General features: G+C 34.8%; 1 long non-coding RNA gene across 7 annotated transcripts in view; it reads left to right on the top strand.

Annotated features, from left to right (window-relative positions):
- The first annotated feature begins 5,630 nt into the window (after window positions 1-5,630).
- LOC138130038 (uncharacterized) overlaps window positions 5,631-21,264 on the top strand; it is a 48,586-nt gene continuing 32,952 nt past the window's right edge. For 6 of the 7 annotated variants that reach the window (XR_011159483.1, XR_011159487.1, XR_011159474.1 and 3 more), the window contains exons 1-2: window positions 5,631-6,137; window positions 6,186-8,131. This is a non-coding gene — a long non-coding RNA (uncharacterized lncRNA). The remainder of the gene's footprint in view (window positions 6,138-6,185; window positions 8,132-21,264) is intronic. The other variant, XR_011159478.1, reaches the window with a different exon arrangement.

The following is a 21,264-nucleotide window of genomic DNA, read 5'->3' as shown; positions in this document are numbered from 1 at the left end:
CATCACAATATATACGGTACCGTTATTTTCGGATAATTGGTCCTAGGTAAGTACCAAGAAGGACTCGGAAAATCCAATAGTCCATTTGTTATCGAAAGAGTCAAAATTCCTGGTACACATTAAAAAATTTCAAGTACTATCAAGCTGCAAACGTTCGGTGCGATCGAAATCACGTATTATTTACGACAATTATGTTGGTTCTTGCTGTTATGAAATAAAAACTTTATTAATTATAATTGAGTGGTTGATTGATCAGAGAATTAACTTTTGTTATAGGTAGGTATAGATAAGTACATGGTTATGTTTTATAATTTATAAGTCTTTTTTTAAGGTGCTTCTTATAGGTAAATTTCGGCTATTTCTCGAGTCAATTATTTCGGGCAACATTGCATTCATGTAAAATTTTTCTAAAGGATCTATCATTTTACCATACCAGTATTTACAGTCATCTTTTTCAATAATACAATATTTTAAGTCACATTGTGTATATACAATAAAATAACATTTTTGTCGATTGGTAATATGCAGTTGACCTTGAACCTGGTACTATGGCGGACAATAAATTTAGGCCGGCCTGTCATTGACTTGACATCAAAATGTGAAGCTGGCATTATGTTCAACTAACCCCATTTTCGATTTTTGTCATTCTTGTCATCGTGACAGCGATAATCAAAATTAAAATTGTGAAAAGAAGCGTGCACCAGAGAGAAGTGCTACTACAAATCAGTTGTGCTAGTGCGTCATGATCCGTAAGTTGCGAAAAAGGCGAAGGAAACGCCAAACAGCTTGAAAACCTTCAGTTTGACAAACTGACACATCAGTCATAATGACAATAAATGGTCGCTTGCATTGACTTTTTTGAAATGTCAGAAATTTGCCGGCCTAAATTTATTGTCCGCCATAGTACAGTGGCGAGCACGGAATTTCGCACACATTGGACATTTCACTGACTTAATTTTATTAAAATGAGATACTGGCGACAGTTGCGTGACAGTTTAGGTGAAACATCAGTTATGATCACATATATATCATGCGTATCCCACCTCATTATTGATTATAATGACAATAAAGCTTAGACTAGATAGTTTTTTTTTAATGACGTACAAATTGGCGTGCGAAATTCCGTGCTCCCCACTGTACATATAATTGTCATTTTCTTTTAATAATATTTTGATTTGATTTCAACAATTGAATCCAAATCAACCAGTCCATCTGGTGATGCTCCCAAAAATTTTTTCTCGGTGTCTACAAATAAACCGCACGAACTAACATTAAACTAACATTAAACCCGTTATTTCTTCAAATTTTTGTTTTGCTTTCTCTTCGTTGTCAATATCCCATTGCAGCGATTCAGGCAATTTTTAAAATTTTGATTTTCCGACGCGACATAAAATATCTTTTATCGTATTTGCAGTGTCCGTGGTAAGTTTCATATTTATTATTCTTCCAAAATTACTAGCGGTTAACCTATTATTTCTTAGTCTCTCCCACTCGTCATTATTGCGTTGCCCCATTGTTAAAATTGGAATTGATGCAACATCACACAAAGTTAACTCATTTAAAAAATCTTGTTTTATTTTCTGATATGTAGCCTCTGGCATATCCATCATTTCCTCATCACCCAATCCACTATAACAAGCACCGTAATCTGAATCTGCACTCAATTTTTTAATTTTCCTTCTTTTATTATCTGCCTTTTGAGTTATTTTTCAATGAATGGTCCGAAAATTTTTTGGTGTAAATACCAACATCATTACAACCTAAAACCTTCTCCAGTATTTTATACACAAATGTTTTTTTGTTATTAAAACTTATGGCTGCCGCAAAACATCTTCCGCGGTAAGAACCGCGGAGTGAAAAGTTAATTCTTTTTCCCCCAACAAATTTATTTACTATAGAATTGTAAGATTCAACGGAGTTATTGTCAACGTCGTATAAAAGGCTAGACGACAAGGTGGCAACTCTTTTTAGAGCCTGAATAAATGATATAAACAAAGAACTATTTAAAAATTCAGAATATTGCAGAATGTTGCAACTCCAGACAAAGCATTGTAATTTGACTTATACGATCGCTTTGACCACGCACAATCAACTGCAACTGTGATATAGGGTACACCATCTTTATCAACTTCACCGGCATCTATTGCTAGAGCACGCTCTTCCGCACCTGCCGCCAACATTTCCTCCAAAGCTACTTTTTCTGTTATGTCTAAAATTTTTTCTTCCGCTCGCAAATATGTCTTTCGACTAAACACTGGAATGTCCAAGGCTGCACAAAATTCTGTGAGTTGCGTATATCCTGCACCAATGGCAACTGTACCACAAACAGCAGCTTCGTTCACTTGGATATTGATATTTTCTTTTTCCGTACTAAAAGTTCCCACAATACCGCACATATTACATTTATATTTAAAAATACTTTTAAATCCTAAATATTTTTTCAATATTAGAAAAAGCACATCCATAAATTTTGTGATTTATATTTTTCAAAGCTGATAGTAAATGACCTATGTCAACAACCCTCCGACCTCCCTAGAACAAAACTTTCTTTTGGATTATTATCTTGTTCAATAAGAAAAACTTCATCGTCCGAACTACTAAAATCACGAGCAATAATATTTTCGTGGCGCTGACTATCACGTTGGGAACGTATTCTTTGTTTTTTCCAAAAATCGCGTGCCCCTTGTTTTCTACTCTTTCGTTTTTTCGAAACAGATAATTTACTATTATTCCCCATTTTGTCAAAAAAGATGAATGCTAAATATTATCTACTCCTAAACAATAAACCGACTAAAACTAACTTTAAAACGAAACTGTATTAAATTACTAAAAAAAAAACTTACCACTAATATACACTAATAGTACCTACTACACTAAATTTAAATTAAAAAACCTATATTAAAAAAAATATAGTTTAAAATAAAACTATATTGCGGGCTACAGCAGATAACTTCGACAGAAGCAAAGCAAGTATCTCGTATTTGTCAATCAACTTCAGATGAAGAGAGTCACAAATCAAATGGTAAAATATTTTGGAAATTTTGTATAAACTGACTGACTGACCCCCACCACATATTAATAATCAGTAAGCATTTTCTTAGAAGGTATCAAAGCGTATACCCTCAAGACAACTTGCAGAATATAATCTCCAGTGGTTGCTAAGCCAGCAATTACTGGAAATATCTGGATTCATACGACCATAATGGACCCTATTAAAACCCTCGAAGATTATCAATATTTTTCTGTAAATAGTCAAGTAACTTCTTAGTGCACAGGACAAAATGCAAAACTTGACGAACAAATAATATTTTTTTTTACCTACAATATGAAAGATTCAGGTATAATAAAGTGAAACGACCCTTCCAAATGTTTCTCAAAAATATTGCAGGTAAACAAGAAGGTAGAGAATATCCACATACTGTTATTAGTTATTACTTACTACAATTTTTTCAGATAATCAACTTATCAACTGTCATTATACTCTAAATAATGTAAGAAGTCCCACGGCAAAAATATGGACTAATGGACATTTATGGTAACGACTTAAAAATTTAAAGTAGGAACATTCAAAACTACTTTATTTGACATCCACATTTCATTTCTGTTACAAATCGAAACTTTTATTAACTCAATATTTTGATTTTTAATGAAATTACACATGCATTAACGCCACTGTCACGTTTGACAAGACTTCTTACATTATTTAGAGTATAATTTATTTTTTTTAAATTTTAATAAAAATATGTTTTTATCTTATCCTTATCTAAATGAATAAAAATTCGAATTGACTTAATTTTAAAATATTAACAATGCAAAATTATAACTATTTTTTAGTATTTGGCTGACCTCTCTGAAGTCTAGGATCCCCTAATTCGGGAAGAAAGTGCCAAAATAAAATGTTTCTAAGTATTTTCCTTTTCCAATTTCATGCCAGAATCTATTATCTCTTTTAATTATGAAATATTTTAAATCAGAACTGATTTTTTCTTTGGTAGGAGTATAAACAACGAAGTAACACGTATCACTTGTACGGTCGGTGGACAAATAAAACTGGGACACTTAAAATTTAATCTATGTAAATCAGACCATTGAATTGTCAATATATTTGTCAGTCTCTATATAATATGCCATACCAAAGTTAACCTATTTGTGATAAAGCCGTAATTAAACGAGGCAAATTTGTAAATTTTGACTTATGTGACTGTCATTTTTGTCCCAGTTTTATTTGTCCATCAACTGTACCTAATATGTATATGTTGTTCACGTTGAGTTGACAATTTAAAGGTCAAATAATTTTATTTTTTGGCTCTGTAATTATGTTTTGTAAATAGTGACATGCAGGTAAACACCGTTCACGTTGAATTGAACATTGCTAAATTGCATTATGTTGGTTAGCTGCATGTCACTATTTACAAAACGTAATTACAGAGCCAAAAAATTAAATTATTTGACATTGAGATTGTTAACTCAACGTCAACAACGTTTAATAATACGGATGCAATATTTTTAATTTCATATGGTTTTCATGATCCATCGTTAAATAAATCATTAATCTTATTTTTGATACCTTCTTCAATTGTTACTTCACGTGGGGGAAATGGGTACTTTATTTCAAGAATTGCATCCGAATTTATTAATCCATCTCTTTGCTAAAAATGATTTATATTTATCAATAAACATGGCACAACTTTTAACATTCAACCCGATAATGTGCTCCAATTTTTCGCTTTGTTTTGTCGCAGAACTTCAAATGGATGATTTTTCTGAATACAAAATTTCTTTTACCGTATTTCTAGTGTCGGTATTCCGAAATAATGGGCGCGTTCAGCAGGTTGGAGCGTTGAGCGGTAATTGTTTTCCGCTCCATGCTACCCGCTCCAAATTTATTCTGGATTCTGCTGAACGGTTACGCTATGTTTTGCTACCCTGAGCTCTGAGCTGTCAAATACTGTGATAACATAACCTCACTTTTTGTGCGATGTACAGGGCAGAGACGTTATCTCTGATCAGGATTTATTAAAGTGGTGTGGTAATTATCTCGAAACAGCTGAATGAATAGAGAGTTTTCGCGTTACGTTTTTCAGATAACCGTGTACGCTAACGCCGGTGTTGCTAGGCAATAGCGTAACCGATTCATTATTACAATAAACGATTACGGTAATTTCTCGCGAATAGCGTACCGGTTATTTTAACGGAACGTAACGCGAAAACTCTCTAATATTGAAGTGTTGGCGCCGTGTCCGCTCCGTAGCGCTACGTTTGGAGCGAAACATAGAGCGGTACGTTCATCAGACAATTGTGAAACAGTTTTGAAACTGTTTCGTCTGCTGAACGCGCCCAATGGTTTATGGGATAACGGGAACGGGTTTGTCGGCCGTGGCCTGTGTCGGCATTTCTACCTGACAGAAAATGCATGCATTTTATGACCATAACTTCTGCTCGAAGGACCCCCGGCAAACTGATTGACACCCCTCAAAATTTACAGAGTATACAACCCACTTTCCTCGAAACTGGAATTTTATTTTACTCCACTGGAGCCTTAAAGTGGACTACGTTAGAACGCACTAGCATAGTCCGAACTAATGGCTGGATGTATACGTAGTATGTTGGTGTCAATGAAATTTGGCAAATTTGAAATTTACCAACAAAAATGTTTTTAATGTCGTCTCAAGATTCTCAAGTTAAAAAATTCAGTCAGTGCGATTTACCAGACAAAAAACACCAGTACTTTTCAATTGTTTCATCGCCAACAGACTCATTGTTGATCACGCTGTAGTTTCGAACGTCAATCATAATGACAATAAAGCGTGGCTTACAATGACATTTTTTGAATTGACAAAATCATAAATTTGATCTCTAAAATTCCGTGTCCGCAACGTAAGTACGGGTCTACTCTATAATTTTGAAATTAACTGTACCCTGACTACCCTGCGCAAGTTGAAACACAACTTTTGATTGAAAGTGTACCAATAGTACCTTGCTTCATGTTTTTGTGAGGTTATGTACGTCGTGAATGTTTCGGTAAAATTTTGTCAGATGAAAATTTATTTTGGCTGGGTTGTTTAAATTTAAAAGAAGACATGCAACATTAAATAGAAAGACCAAAAAATCTCACTAGAACAGTCAACTTGAAACAGGTAAACATTAAATGTTTTCATCCCTTAATTGAATAATAATTATTATAGGTTCCTGAAATTAATGGTCATTGTCGTTACAATCAGGGGAAAATTCAAATTCGTCAGAATCAAGTGAAATTATTACAGAAGGGGTATCATTAATGGAAAAATTTCCCATCAATTGCTTTCATTCTTGCTGAATTAGTCTCTCATAATGTGGGATACGATAGTTCCACGTTGCAGCTCTAAAATTAGTTACTACTTCTCACTAAACATTATCCATAGAAGAAGCTCCTGATTCTGATCTAATATGTCCATTATACTAAGTTTTCATAAATCCCCAGGGTAGTTCTATAGCATTGAATTGACATTCATAATGTGGGAGCTGTAGAACTTCATGACCTCTGCCCCAGATAAGTTTGTCGATAACATATTTTTTATATTGAGTACCATGTATAGGTTTAATTTTAGACCAGAGTTAATGTTCCTTCATAGGTTATACATAGGTTTTCTTTAACCACTCGACCATTATTAATTTTGAGGAATTGAAATTTGAGTCTTGTTCCATAAGGACACTGTGGTATGGGGCGTTGTCCATAATTATTACACACTTCTCTAATTTCTCCAGAGCTGGAAGCGTTTGTTGTCATATGGTAATCAAGTTCATCAGATTTACTACCAACAAATATACAACAAGCCCTCAAGAAAACCAAATTCACAACATTGTAAATCGCTGGCCTTCGCTTGTAACTTTTTTAGAACTTGCCTGTATATCGTTTTCATGTATATACCCACATTCGCATTGGTGAACCATTTTTAAATATCCAAGTTTCATCTAAGTAAACATAAACATCTCAGGATTTTAAATATTGTAAATACCGTTTCAGAAATTTCATTTTTAGAGCTTTAATGTGTGGTTTTTCTGACAGTATCCATCTTTTATTACATTTTGTATATTTGTATCGCATTTTCCTATGTATTCTGTACAATGTTGTTTGACTGTTCTTAAATTCTAATTATCTGATTCCTGTTTTACAAAAGTAAGTAAATCGTCTAAAGTAAAATGTTCGTTTTTATTATGGTACGAATAAATTTTTACGAGCAAGTTTTTCCTTCAAAAATAACATTCATCAAAAATTTTCTTTTTTCTGGCACCTCTTTTTGAATCAACAACAGGTTCGCCGGCTTGAAATTTTCAAATGATTTCAAATACTTACTTGCGTAGCACTAATATTGTAAATAATTTGAATTGAATTGGTGACAAGAATTCTGAAAACAAAACTGCTTTTCTCAATACATATATTTTTTTTAATTAATTATTATGAAATAAATTTTCGAATTATCAGGTTAGAATAGTGTCAAATTCAAAATGACAATAAAGCTCTATGCCCGCAATAGTATGTACATTGGAATAAGTACTATACATAAATGTTCAAAATCATGTTTTTTCGAATACAGATAAGGGCGACTTACTTTTTCGTTGAACATAATTTCTTCTGTGCAGCCTATCGATAATAATCAAGTATAAAAACCTTTGGCCAAACTAGCCTTTAAATTAATACCTGTGACACATTGACACAAATTGACATTAATGCATTTATTGTGGCATATGGCATCATGGATTGAAGTAATTTACAAAATTGAAATAGGAATCTAGTGAACTATTGAAAGTGTATATTTGGCTGCCCCACTTTTTCTACAGCATTAAAAAATGAACTATAGAACAGCTTTTCAGCTTTGACAATGATCAGTGTGACAACATGACGGGAGTTTCATAGTTCGGATGTTATTGGTAAAATTTTTGGAATTCATGTTTGGTTGGTATGCTTGCCCCCACCATCATTGTTTTCACGTGCATCCGGTAGCGTCGTCGTTGTAGTCTCGTCGTTTTAAAATGTGTGAAATTTGGTGGTTTATTAAGTTGACAGCAAATGTTTGTGGTAATAAAATGTGTAATCCGAATGCAGTCATCATGTGCAATTCAGAAAATGGAGAGACAACGAGGAGAACAAGGGGTAAGTCCAATTCATGTTTTACGTTTGATTTCGTCATGTTGAGCAAGAAATCTGGGTAAACCGTGGAGGGAGAAAAGACTGGAGATGGCATTTCCTATGCTTCCCATGTTAAAATTCCGTACCCTCTAAAAGCACGTGCAACAACCTTTTATGACCCAGTCCACAATGTGCTAGATAAAGAAGCACAATGCGCGTGGGAGGAAGGCGAAGGAAGCCATTGGCCTAGCGTCTATATTCAGAAACCTTTTATGACTCTGTAGTTTTCGCGGGCCGGTACACGTATTTGAATTAGTGCCATCTCCAGTCTTTTCTCCCTCCACGGGGTAAACGTAGTTTAGGAATCTTTAACTGCGCATGCGCTGCCTATGTCTAACCAAGAGTAGATTTGTTAAAATTGTTGTCAGGGTTGCCAACTCTTGATTTATGTCAAGCATTAAAACTTAATATAAAATGCACTGGATTGCGTAAAAAACCTCGCCGCGGGCGAAATTTTTTGAACATTTAGTGCTTTTACGGCAAATGTTGTTATTTCTTTGATAGAAATAAAGCACTAGAAATAGTTGAATTTAAGATTTCTAGAATTCCACCAAAAAGCACTGAAAATAAAATTGTATTTTATATTATAAAAAAAATGATTGTTTTATAACAATTTTATTAAAGAAAAAAACAAGAAAAATAAAAAACATTCGGTAAAGTTCAAAAAGATAAAAAAAACATTTCTTCTTAACAAATAAAAAACAAGATAATATCACATTTAAACTTATTGCAGTGTTTTAAAAGTCTAAACAAATTAAGCCTAAGTCTAAGTCATCAATATCATCATTGGTGTCACGATTATCACTTCCAGTCATTTGACAAAATGAAATTTGGCAAAATAGAATCAAACCAAACATATTTATGTTTGGTTTGATTCTATTTTGCGTAATACTTCCTCAGGTAACTGGTATGTATCACAACAAGAATTTGCGTTTAACAGTCCAAATTTAATAAATAAAAGTGCATTAGTAGTTTTGCTGTTTAAACGGTTTCGAGTTTTATTCTTAAAAAAATCCATTTGACTGAAAACGCGTTCTACCGCAGCAGCATTAGAATGCGGTAATGCTAATGCACATTTAGCTAGATCACACAGTTCTGCGAAGTTATTCCTACTCCCAGCATCTTTGAAAGAATTAAGTTCCTGCCAAAATTTCTCTGTATTGTCTGTGTTATTATATTATGATGTTTGGATCATCATAAAACTGTTTTGCCAAATTTATTATTGGTTTTTTTAGTGTAGGATACTTCAGTGCCTCTTCAACAGATAAAATCGACAAATTTTCTAACAAGTCAATATTTGATGGCAGGCGAGCTGCTATCTCCTCAATTAAATTGACGATATCCTTCAATTTCCAGAAAAAAAATTGAAATTATGTATTGCACTTGGAATTATAATTTTTGAACCCAAATATTTCAGTAAGTCACGTAAGCTATCCAGTAGTTTTGTAACATCAACTTTATCACATTCGAATAATTTGTTTGTTTCTTGAACTCTTTGAAGAATTGGTTGCAGAATGATTAAAAACAGTTGGTTTGTACTATTATTATACAAACTATGTAATACTTCAGCAGTACAGGAACGTTCTGACAGTCTAGTAATTTCAAACAAAGTTTTTAGCTCCATCCATTGTGAGAGTATTTTATTAATTGCAGGTTCTATAGAAATCCAATGTGTTGCACAAACTTTAGGTATTTTTAAAGGATCCTCACCATCATTGAGAGTGCGATAAATTTCTTTGTATTTTTTTTGACGATCTGTTGAGTGACTGAACCAGTTATAAGTTTCCTTTACCAAAAACTTCAACTGCCTTGGAAGACTTTTTTCAGTAGCTTTACTTAGTGCCAGCTGTAAAGAGTGGCATACACACCTTACTAATACAAGTTTAGGAAGATTGAATTTAGTTTTAATTATTTCATATACTCCTCTAGCACTTCCAACCATTGTGGATGCATTATCACTTCCGATGCCATTAAGTTTTTTAATATCTATTTTATTCTTTTGTAGGTGATTTATCAAAGCATTAACAATATCTTCTGCTTTCCCTGAATCCACCTCAATGAGTCCCAAAAATGTTGAAACTATGGAATTTTTGGGTTCACTAAAATACCTAATTAATAATTATGATTCCCAACATTTTGTTAACAGTAATGTCTGTGGATTCGTCTAATAGTAGGCTAAAATGAAAAGAGTTTTGAATGTCCTCAACAAGCGTTTCTTGAAAATGATTGGCAATTACATGTACAACTATATTTTGGCACTTCGTCCTGTGCAATTTAAAGCCTGCTGCTTCACTGTCTTCAAAAGAACTAGTGCAGACTTTAGATAAATGGTCAGATGCTCTAAATGTACTGTGTACAGCAATAAACATTGCTATTTTAGCTTGCGCTCGCTTTTTCTTTAAAAGTTGATTTTCTGTGAGAAAATGTATTTTCTTTTGTGAATTACTTTGAAAGGGTGCGATAGATTTTTTGTGCTTTTTAGTCTCCATATGTCTTTTCAGATCTGCTATGTGGGCATACACGTCTTGATTGCAGAATCGGCAGACAGTTTTTGTTTTATCTGAAGCATTAGGTTTCAACCAGTCTTTAAACACAGGCATTTGTAGCCATTCTTGTCTAAACTTCTGAGAGTAAGTTTGTTTCTGCATTTTCGAGAAGCAGGATGGATGTACCTTGGTATGGGTCACAATAATATGGCGTACAGCGAAAGGTAGTGTCTAAAAGTGATTCAAATTAAATATGGGAACATATTTTAAAAACTATTTATTTACCTCTATTTCCTTTATAGGAAATTACGAGCACATTGCATAGCAACAATGAATAATGAAAACATCTGATCTAACACATCTAACATCACATCTTCATCATTTGTCATTTTTTACGACCAACATACCAACTACCAACCAATGTATGGTTGGCAACCATACCATTACCATGCTCAAAATCCCCAAAAAGTACTAGGTTCTATTCTCTGCTAGGTTTCCCAATTCCCAACACAAAAAAAAGAAAAACCAAATATAATATAAAAGAGATACAATTTCTCTTTTTGGAACGAAGTTGGAAGATTTTTTAAACTATCGGATAGATAACAATTCAATATCCTAAACTGTCGAAAAAGTTGTGAAAATAGTTATTTATTTAACGAGTTCGTGTGTAATTTGGGATTTTTTTGGCATGAGTGGACCAGTTTAAAACTCGAGTGAAACGAGAGTTTTAAAGGTCCACGAGTGCCAAAAAAGCGCAAATTACACAAGAACGAGTTGAATACAACGTTTTTTTGTTCGACGAGCCCCCCCAAAGGCTCCAAATGGCTGAAAATCTTTAAAATTAGCTTGACGTTTCGTTTTGACAAGTTGTCAAATTCATCAAAATCCGTTCACAGAGGAGAAAATTCTCAAATTCTGACAGTGTCGAACAAAAAAAATATTTTCTAGCGCGCCGGAATGATAGTACGTCGAGCGGTCGCCAGAATAGCGTCCCTGTCGGCTCAACCAGCCAGCACCTACATTAGATTTTATATTTTATTTTGTTATTTACAGGGTTATTCTAAATGATTGTAGTCGAAGTAGGCGTGAAAACTGAATGTAAAAATTATGGTTGCCGCTCCACATAAAAAAACATCAAAATGATGTGAATAAGTGAGTACATACGTGAGTTAAATTGGGTGCAAAACAACTCAATATGTCTGGATTCAATGGTTAACTTAACGAAAATAAATAAAAATCTCATCACCGCACTTTTCACCTAAAAAATGACAGTGACAACGACAAAACTGACAGTTCACATGAAAGCGGCAAAAATGTAATAACATGGGCATGGCCTACTTCGACTACAATCATTTAGAATAACCCTGTATTTTAATCATAGCCTCGAGGAGATCTCGCTATTTATTTGTTAAATGAAAGTGACAAAAGTCAAAAGTGGAGATGTAGGTGCCGGCTGGTTGAGCCGACAGGGACGCTATTCTGGCGGCCGCTCGACGTACTATCATTCCGGCGCGCTAGAAAATATTTTTTTCACAACTTTTTCAACAGTTTATGATATTCAATTGTATTTTGTCCGATAGTTTAAAAAATCTTCAAACCTTGTTCCAAAAATGGTTTGAATATTTTCATCAGAACAAAAGTTAACAGGGGGTATAAGTTTTACCATGCAATTCCCTATGGCAACAGTTAAAAAAAATGCACTGTATAATTTTAGGGATTTTTTTATTGTGTCGGTTTTCCATTGTCTACCAATCATCGTTCCCCTTTTTAAAAAATCAATTTGATCCTCATTAAAGACTGTTTCAACTTGATTCTTTAACATTTCAACTTCCTCGTTCAATTTCCGTGTTCTTTTTTGTGCTAGATTTAATTTCCGCTTCAATTCTACTATACATGAATTTGATTCTCTTCCTTCTTCAGGAGTACCCACAGGCTCATCTTTTTGCTTATCTAATACATTTAAATCCTCCACCACGTTTGTCTGTGAGGTTTCAGATCTTGAATCTGTTGACAAATTTACATTTATTGTAAAAATTTGTCGGTAGGTACAATAATTTTCATACTACATTATGTAGATACTATTAAAATTACATACTTTCCATTCTTCTGCTGCATCTCGCCTGTGGTGGTTTTCTATGTTTTGGAACCTTCTTATGAGAAAATATTGTTGGCACGGCATTCCAAAGCAATGGTTTCTTTTGATCCACACGATCATTTTCAAATTGATCAATTTCAAAATGCTTCTACAATACAAATTAAACTGTTTCCTTCTTATTAAAAACAAATAACTAACGGAAGCGCTAGCCTAAAAAAAGTTCTAACCTCACAAACGTAAGCACGATCGGGAAGGCGATCTTTCCGGTTGATATTGTATATCCACTGCTTTCTTCTCATTTGATTTCTTGGTCCCTGGGGCAGTAAAAATAACCTCGTACCTTTTTCCGATCTCTCGGAACAATTAACTGCACAACAATACGGCATTTTATTACAAAATACACCACAGAACACCTAATATACACTTGCTTTCGTACCCCCAGACTAGACGCATGGAGTAAACATGGCCGTCACGTCGGCATGTGTTGCGTCAAAGGAGTGCGCTACTCTGTAAATCTACTGGCTCTGTACTGAATGTTACTGAAACTGCTTCCCATATTTTAATTTCCACCATTTTATCGGTTTTCGCACAGTGGCGGCACTGACGGCTGAAATTTTAATAGTGGCTCTTTACGCTTTATAATCTGAACCTGGATCAACAAGCAACAAGGCACTTCGTCCCTTGTTCACTTGGACGAACTGCATTGTTGATCCAGGCGGCCGTGCTTTATAAGAAATACTAGGTATAAGTAGGTAATTAACTAATTACAATTGAAAAATTAAATGTTGAATGACGACAGTAAAAAAGTAAAGGGGATTTAGGAGGGATATTTTCATATTTTATTTTTATAATTAATCGGTACATATAAAAAGATAAAAATTCAAAATTTTTCTGACAAATACCTAAAGTAACGAAAAATTAAACAAAAAAATTATTTTAGATAAAGTAAAAAAAAAGTATTACCAAAAACTATTATTTACTAAATTTGGCGTTATAATTTAAAAATAAGGCTTCGTCAACGATTACTTAAGACTTCGCCTGCTTTGGAAAATAAACTTTCACAAGGCACGGACGTATAGTCCAATTTTTTTTTTTAAATCAATTGTCAATGTCAAAATTCCCTCAAAGACCAGGCTGTACCACCCTAAAACCTTTCGTTTCGGGACACCTCTATCGTAAAATCTCCCTAGATCAGGTTTGAGGTTATATCAGTAATTTTCAAATGTCAGAAAAGTTTCAGATGTAACCAAATTTTATAACAAAAGACAAGAAATAAAGACGATAATCACACTAAAAAGTGCAACTTAACATATACAGGAAAATGGGAATTTATTTAATGGGTTATACAGGGTGTCCCAGAACTCGCGGATCAAATTTACTGTGCGTTTTCCTTGGTGATAACTGAAAGCAATAGCGTTTTAAAAATAGGACAGGGTATAACCGATTTTTTGTAATGAATAATTAAAGTTGACCAATCAGAAGGACGCTGTATATTTGAATTTCACGTGAATTTAACCAACGGTTTGAATTGCCTAGCAACATAATTCTAGTATGAATGGTATGGAATTTCAAGTAAATGTTTGGGCAACTGTGAAGATTTTGACAACGTCAAGTTATAATTTGATTCGAAATTGTCAAACTTCGTATTGAAATCATGTATACAGGTGCAGTGTATGCCGAAATGCTAATAATTTACGGATAGTGCCGGCGCAATGCACGTGAGGATGCAAGGGAATATGCAATACGTTTTCCACATCCAAATTATAACGTATTTCTAAGGTTGGTGTACCGTGCTCGAGACACTGGGTCCTTGGTGCCTACCTGACAAGAAATTGGTGGTCTCCCGCGAGAAGTTAGAACGCCAGAGACTGAAGATGCTGTTCTTCAGTCCTTTGATGACGACGGTAGAAGAAGTATATTTTAAGAACTATATTTACCGCGAACCTATCAATATTTTAGAAAAACTAAATGACCAAATTCACGAAACACTGGCTGTTATTCCTAATATGCTTAGACTGGCAAGGGAAAATTTAATAAAACGAGCTCGCCTATTCCTTCAGATGAAAGGTGGTCATTTTGAATACTTGTTATAAATTATTCTTTTTATTTTGCATGTTTTTTATTTCATTTGTTGCATTCTACATCATTTAGTTATAAAATTTGACCTTAAATTTTTACTAATAATGATGCTAAAATAAATAGGTTAGTTCAACTGGCACTATGCTTGATTTGTTGTTCAAAACCTACGTGTAACTCCAGCTTTTTTTGCAATGTCAAGAATGCTCCTAAAAGTCTTCTTTCATTTCGACGATGAAAAGTCCCGCTCGTGTAGCTGCGCTAATACGTTGCAGATGCAGAATGTATGCACAGGAGTCAGGATAAATTTCTTGTGATTCCGATTCACTTCACAGGCCCTGCATATTTCACTTTTTACTAAAGGTACTAATATTACTCACTTGACGCTACGTCGCCATTTTACCTTCCATCAACAAAGATTCAATTCATCATACCCCTCCCGTCAATTTCCCATACCCCTCAAGGTTACAATTGCTCTGGAAATTTTCACTTATAACAAACCATATTTTATTCACTGCCGGAAGAAGAAACTTCTTGCGTTCTCTGATTTGGATTTTATACATTTGTTCACCTGCCTTTGGCGAAATTTCACATTTTTGCTTATTTCAAAAGTAATTGTCACTTTTGACGTCTGTTTCGACAAGTTGACCAGACAAATATTGAAAATAATTTTATTATTCATCGAATTATACGTTGCTTGGCAATTGAGGGAAGGTACTCAATTTTCTCATAAAGGAAAAATTAGATCGAGCTCTATTGGTCAATTTGATTAATTCATAACTAAAAAGCTGTTGCACCCTGAATATTTTTCTAAACGTTTTTTACCTTCATTGCCATCAAGGAATATACAGTTTCAATCTGATCCGCGAGTTCTGGGACACCCTGTATAAGCAGTTTACCTATTCATTTTCAGAATCTAACCCCCAATCGTCTTCCGAATATGATTCTGCGGAAGAGGAATGTCCTCAATTGGTAGATTTCCCATCAATTTTTTCCAGTCCTCTCTAATCAGTTCCTCGCAGTGACGAACCCATATATTTAAAGAAAATACGTCGAATATGATGTGTGCATCTTTACTGCAATTTAGCATGGTCGGTTTTTCTGTCTGCATTTCTTCACGTAATCTAATCATAGCCAATTTTTCTCGTTGTGTTAGATCCTTGTTTTCGGAAACTCATTTAACTTTGTATTGTTATTTAAATGTAATTGCGCCTTCAATAGCGCAAGCGTCTTTACATCAAAATGACTGACATATAGTTGACATTTTACGTTGCCAATCTAATAACTATCAAATAACCAGTGGTTTATACCAACATGACAACACTTTGACAATTGATTTAAAAAAAAATTGGAGTATACCAATAGTGCACAACATCTTTCCGGGGCACCCGAACTGCGGTCAGCGGTCAGAAGCGCAATAATCCAACACCTGAATTGCGGTCAAAGAATTTTAACTTACCTGGTCGTCTCTAATCTTATCTTGAACTGCGGTCAAGAAAATTTAACTTATTAGGCATTCACGAACTTTTTGGGACCGAGTTGGCTATGATCATCTAGTGTTTTTATTGGCAGTATTTCGGTGATAACTAAAAGGTATGTACCTGTTGGCCTCTCCCCAACATACCATCAATTGCAATTAAACTTTATTATATTTAATTCAAAGCTTTGGAAACAAACATTTATTTACAAAACAGTATTACAAAACTTGTGAGACACGCATTTGACATAATCATACTAATGTTTTGGTATTAAGGTGTTCAATCTTAGAGTCAATAAAATTCTGTTTTGGCGATAGTTAAATGTTCCATCAACAAAGAATATTTGTTGATTACACATAAATTGCATGTTACTTTCACAAGAAAATATTATCTGAGATTCTGTGTTGTTGACTGTTGACCGTAGTTCGAGTGCGCCCCTTCTTTCGGGCTAATAAACCTAAATTAGGATAGATATACTAATGTTCACTCTACCACTCTATACTTGGGCCAACCAACAGATATAGTAATAAAACCGCCCCCTAGTGCCCGCATATTTTAAATAGCAGCTTCCAATTGGCTTATTCAAAACGTGCGCAGATTTTCGAAAGCCTGATGTACATCCACAAAAATCACTTGACGGCATCCGGCATCTCATTCGTTTTAACCTCGCTTCCGGAGTTTGACCACGTGTTTATGTTTGTTTGTTTTCCTTGGCATTTTTCGATTTGTATTACAAAATAGTTTTTTTTCAAGGCTTATAAGAATGACAAATGGCAAAGAACCTGCTTTATTGTGAAACAGGCTTCGGCGTATATCGTTCTACGCAACTAGGCCACATCCCCTTTTTTTTATTACTATATCTGTTGGTTGGCCCAAGTATAATGGATCTTTGTACTTCTATAATCGCTTTTGCAGTCGAGCTTTTAATTGGCTTTGTAGCCACTTCTTCAGAAGCTACTTTATCTATCGTGGTTCATATTGAGAATTTTTGTTTCTTCTGCTCAATTTCGGCGTTTGTCTTTATTGTTTCATTTTTTTCTGATTCTAGGTGCCGTATTTGAAATTTCTTCAGCCAACTCTGCATTAATGTTTCTAATTTTTTTATAACTTCTACTGCAGAAGATGTCACATGTGTTTTTAAAAGTTCCTGCAGAGCATATTTTAAACAATTTTCACTGGGCGGCACTGGGGTTTGTGAGCTTGGTCTACAAAGTAAATGTGCTGACGCGGTGGGATTTGTTTAAAAAAATTCCATTTTAATGCTTAATCCATTTTATTATATTTAATTAATATAAAATTCAAAATTACAGAGTGGTACCCGTTGCAAAAAATTTCCTGATAAATTCTTGATCTTGGTACAATTCCGTGTCGGGAATTTTCTCCTTCTCTCTTTGATTTCTAAAAATTTGGCCACTGCGGGCCTGGGATCAAATAAAGCCGTTCCTACCCCATTAAGAGCTATATACATTCTTCAGTTGATAGCTTCTCTCGAATAACTGGACTGCTTAGCAGTTTTCAATGTTGTATGTACTGATACGGCTCTCTCCGGGCCAGCGCTGTGTGGCGTCAAAGAGATATATGACTGTACCAATTTGGAAAACACTGAATGTGGCATGGCAATTTTCAAATAATGAAACAATTTTGCTGTGGAGGTGTTCATCTCTGAAGGAGGTAGAAGTTTGTCAGCGGCATATAAACCTATGACATCATCAGTGAAAGAGGAAACTGCGTCTTTTCCAAATAGGTTTTCTACATCGATGCGTGCTGCTTGAATCACTTTCTTTGCTATTCTTGCGTCAATAAACTCATTGAAGCGATCTAATATATTTTTTTGTTCTTGATCTACTCTTTGAGAAAGAAATTCTTTGCAGCTTAGAACTACTTCATTTCTCACTGCACACCAACATCTTTTAGTAGAAACCAGAGAATTGGTGGCGCGTCTTGTTGGAACTTCTGGATCAGTCTCTAGTGCTTCTGTAGATGCAATCCGATTCAACAAATTTTCTTCATGTCCTCCGGGATACGGATCGTTTTCCATCAAGGTAATCGCATCTGTGACTCTTTTCTTATCATCTTATCATAGATTTCTGACAGTCTTTTTGAAGCTTTTCAAATTGTCTCAAAAGGTCCATCATTAAGCTTGTCAGGTCATTTGCCCACAGACGCAAGAATCCTCGAGCAGTGGCTTTTTCAACTTTGGTCGTATCAGTTTTTTCTATAATCAATTTCCAGTGCTTTTGCATGCATGGTAGGTTTTTCCAAACGGCTTTGGACAAGTTTACAAGATGCTCGACAAATCGAACTTCAAAGTAAGCTGGAAATCGATATACTGAAACCTTATCTTGGTCACAAATTTTTTTGAGCTCTTCATATCGAAGAGCCGATCCGGTGATGAATTTATTATCGACTCCATATTTATCTACAGAACCATCAACTTGTAAAGAAAAGCAATCAGTTTTCTTTAATTGTTCTATGACTTTTGCCATCACGATTGTGCCAACGATATCTAACATTTCCCGATAAACAACTGGATTCCTATACTGCAATAATGCGGACGACGGATTTAGTTGAGAAAATTGCGAGTCTAGTCCTTCATCTTTAAAAGATGCTACTTGTGTGTCAGCATGAATTTTAGACAACGACCTAGGGGGCCAAGAATGCGCAGAAAGGGTTAATTGACGACTGTCGTTGTAGACGTCAATCGCTAGTTCAATCAACAATTTTACTTTTTCGGCGTTGTGAGATTTAAGAGTTCTTATCCACGGGTGTTGATCAGATTGAGCCATCCATTTCTGCTGCATTTTGTCGAGGTTATCAGCTGCCTTATGAGCTTCAGTTTTCAAATGATCGATAATTCTTTCTAATTCCTTTTGGCCATCGTAGCGTACCCCATCAGCTATAGGTACTCTACCATTTTTAGAAAATTTTTGTGCTTCTTGAATATGCTTAAAACAAGTCGTGCATTTAATTCCAAAACTTTTACCCATCTTTACTTTTTGAAAACAAGAATATGTTTGAAGGAGCCACGAGATATTTAACTTAGATCCCTTATACCATTCAACATCTTCTGCTTGTGTATGTTCTGCATCAATCATTCCAACTTTACTTTCATTTTGACTAACATATTTTATTTTTTGGGAAGCATTATTTTGGGCCAAACTGGTAGATTCATGACGATCAGCATCATTATTCAAGGAACGAGAACAAGAAGGTTTAGCCTGTGCATGGGGTTCAACAGTTAACACCCCGCTTTGAGCTTTCTTTTGATCTTTCTCATCTTGAGCTTGAACAGTCCTTTGGCGTTTATTGGCCTCAAAACTAAAGAAGTCGGTAATTCTTTTGGACATGTCAATGTTGTTTTTTTTTTCGTTATTGGTTATTTAGAATATTACGAAGACTATTTATATACTTATATATAAATAATCAACTACTCCCTCCACCTTAACTAACCTAACCATCACCAAAAGCAAACCGAAAATAAAATAAGTACAAGAGAATAAAGAAAACAAGAACTCACCTTAGTCATAGCACTTACTTGATTAAATAAAAATTACAAATCAAATTGATAAACTCGTGTCTCGTGAACAACTGACTATAGACAATCAGTCAAACTCTTGTAGGTTAGGTTAGATTACTCTCACCAAAATACCGGCCGCGCTCACTAATGGTTAATGGTTGCGCAACTGCTCACAGGATGTCGGGCACTCATGAAATTAAGGAAATTTATTCTAAGGGAATAAACTACAAAAATTATAAAAATGCACTAAAGCAAATGTTCACATACTGCTTATATCGGAGTGTGCAGGTATGATAAATAAATGCTGCAAGCTAGAAATTTTTAGCTTTTGTGCCGCCGGCACAACCGATCGTCACTGGGCGGCACAAACTCGTCAGTACGCGGCACTAGTGCCGCCTACTTTAAATGTTATTTTATGCACTGAGTTCCTGGCAAACGTCTCGAAGCCCTCCTGTAATAACTATTACTAATGATGATACAAAAGGTATTTCTGTCCACTAATTACGCGGGTAGTACCTTCAAAGGGGTCCAAAATTATTTTTAATTCTTTTATTAGGCACCATTCGTTAAGAGTAATTTTTGGTAAATCCGCATCTAACAAGGCAACAGTACTACGAACCGCCTTTTCCAATTTCACAAATCTCTTTATCATATAGAATGTGGAATTCCACCTTCTTACCAAATCATGGAGAAGTTTCCAAGGGTTTTTAACTTTACTTTTACTTTCTTGAAAATCTCTTAGTTTTGCTGTGGTCTTGGAACTATATTTAAAATGAGTAACTATAGTTTTTACTTTTCCTATAATTTCAGTAATCCTAGGCTGGACATTAGTGCATCTCTTATTATCAAAGTTAAAGTATGCGCGTAGCATCCAAAAAACTTCCATCCTGTTCCATTTTTTATTGCACTAGTAAAATTTGCCGAATTGTCGGATACGGCTTGCACAAATTTTTGATAGCCACCAGCTATAGTGTTTATAGTTCGGAACTTAAATTAGCACTGGTATGGCTGCCATTAAAAACCGCGCATTTAAGAAGCATTGTCTGAAGTTTAAAATCATGATCAACAAAATGAATCGTAACCCCCATAAAACTTTCATTATTGCCAGAATTCCAAAAGTCTGTGTTTGCTTTTAATCTTAAAAGGCACGTGGTCAATTTGCTGGGGTGCGGTCCGCACTTAAGAATGTGTAAGACTAGCACTATTATGCAGAATCACCACTTGGACACGTAATGCGGTACGTTTTGGCGCTAACACGGCCAGCTTGACATTGGGACGCTCTCGGCCCAAAAATAGTAACCAGTTTTTATTTCGTAGTCAATTTGAAGATTTACCTATTGACGTTTGTAATTGAATAAATACTAAATTTAGGAACTTTATTAGAATAAACTGGAACTGTATACGTGTCGCAAGTCAGGGCTTGGTTTCATCCTGACTTCCATGAG

This window comes from Tenebrio molitor, chromosome 1 (assembly GCF_963966145.1).
Source record: "Tenebrio molitor chromosome 1, icTenMoli1.1, whole genome shotgun sequence".
Lineage (NCBI taxonomy): Eukaryota > Metazoa > Arthropoda > Insecta > Coleoptera > Tenebrionidae > Tenebrio > Tenebrio molitor.
Note: the sequence above shows the minus strand (reverse complement) of the source record. Positions and strands in the feature narration are given on the sequence as shown.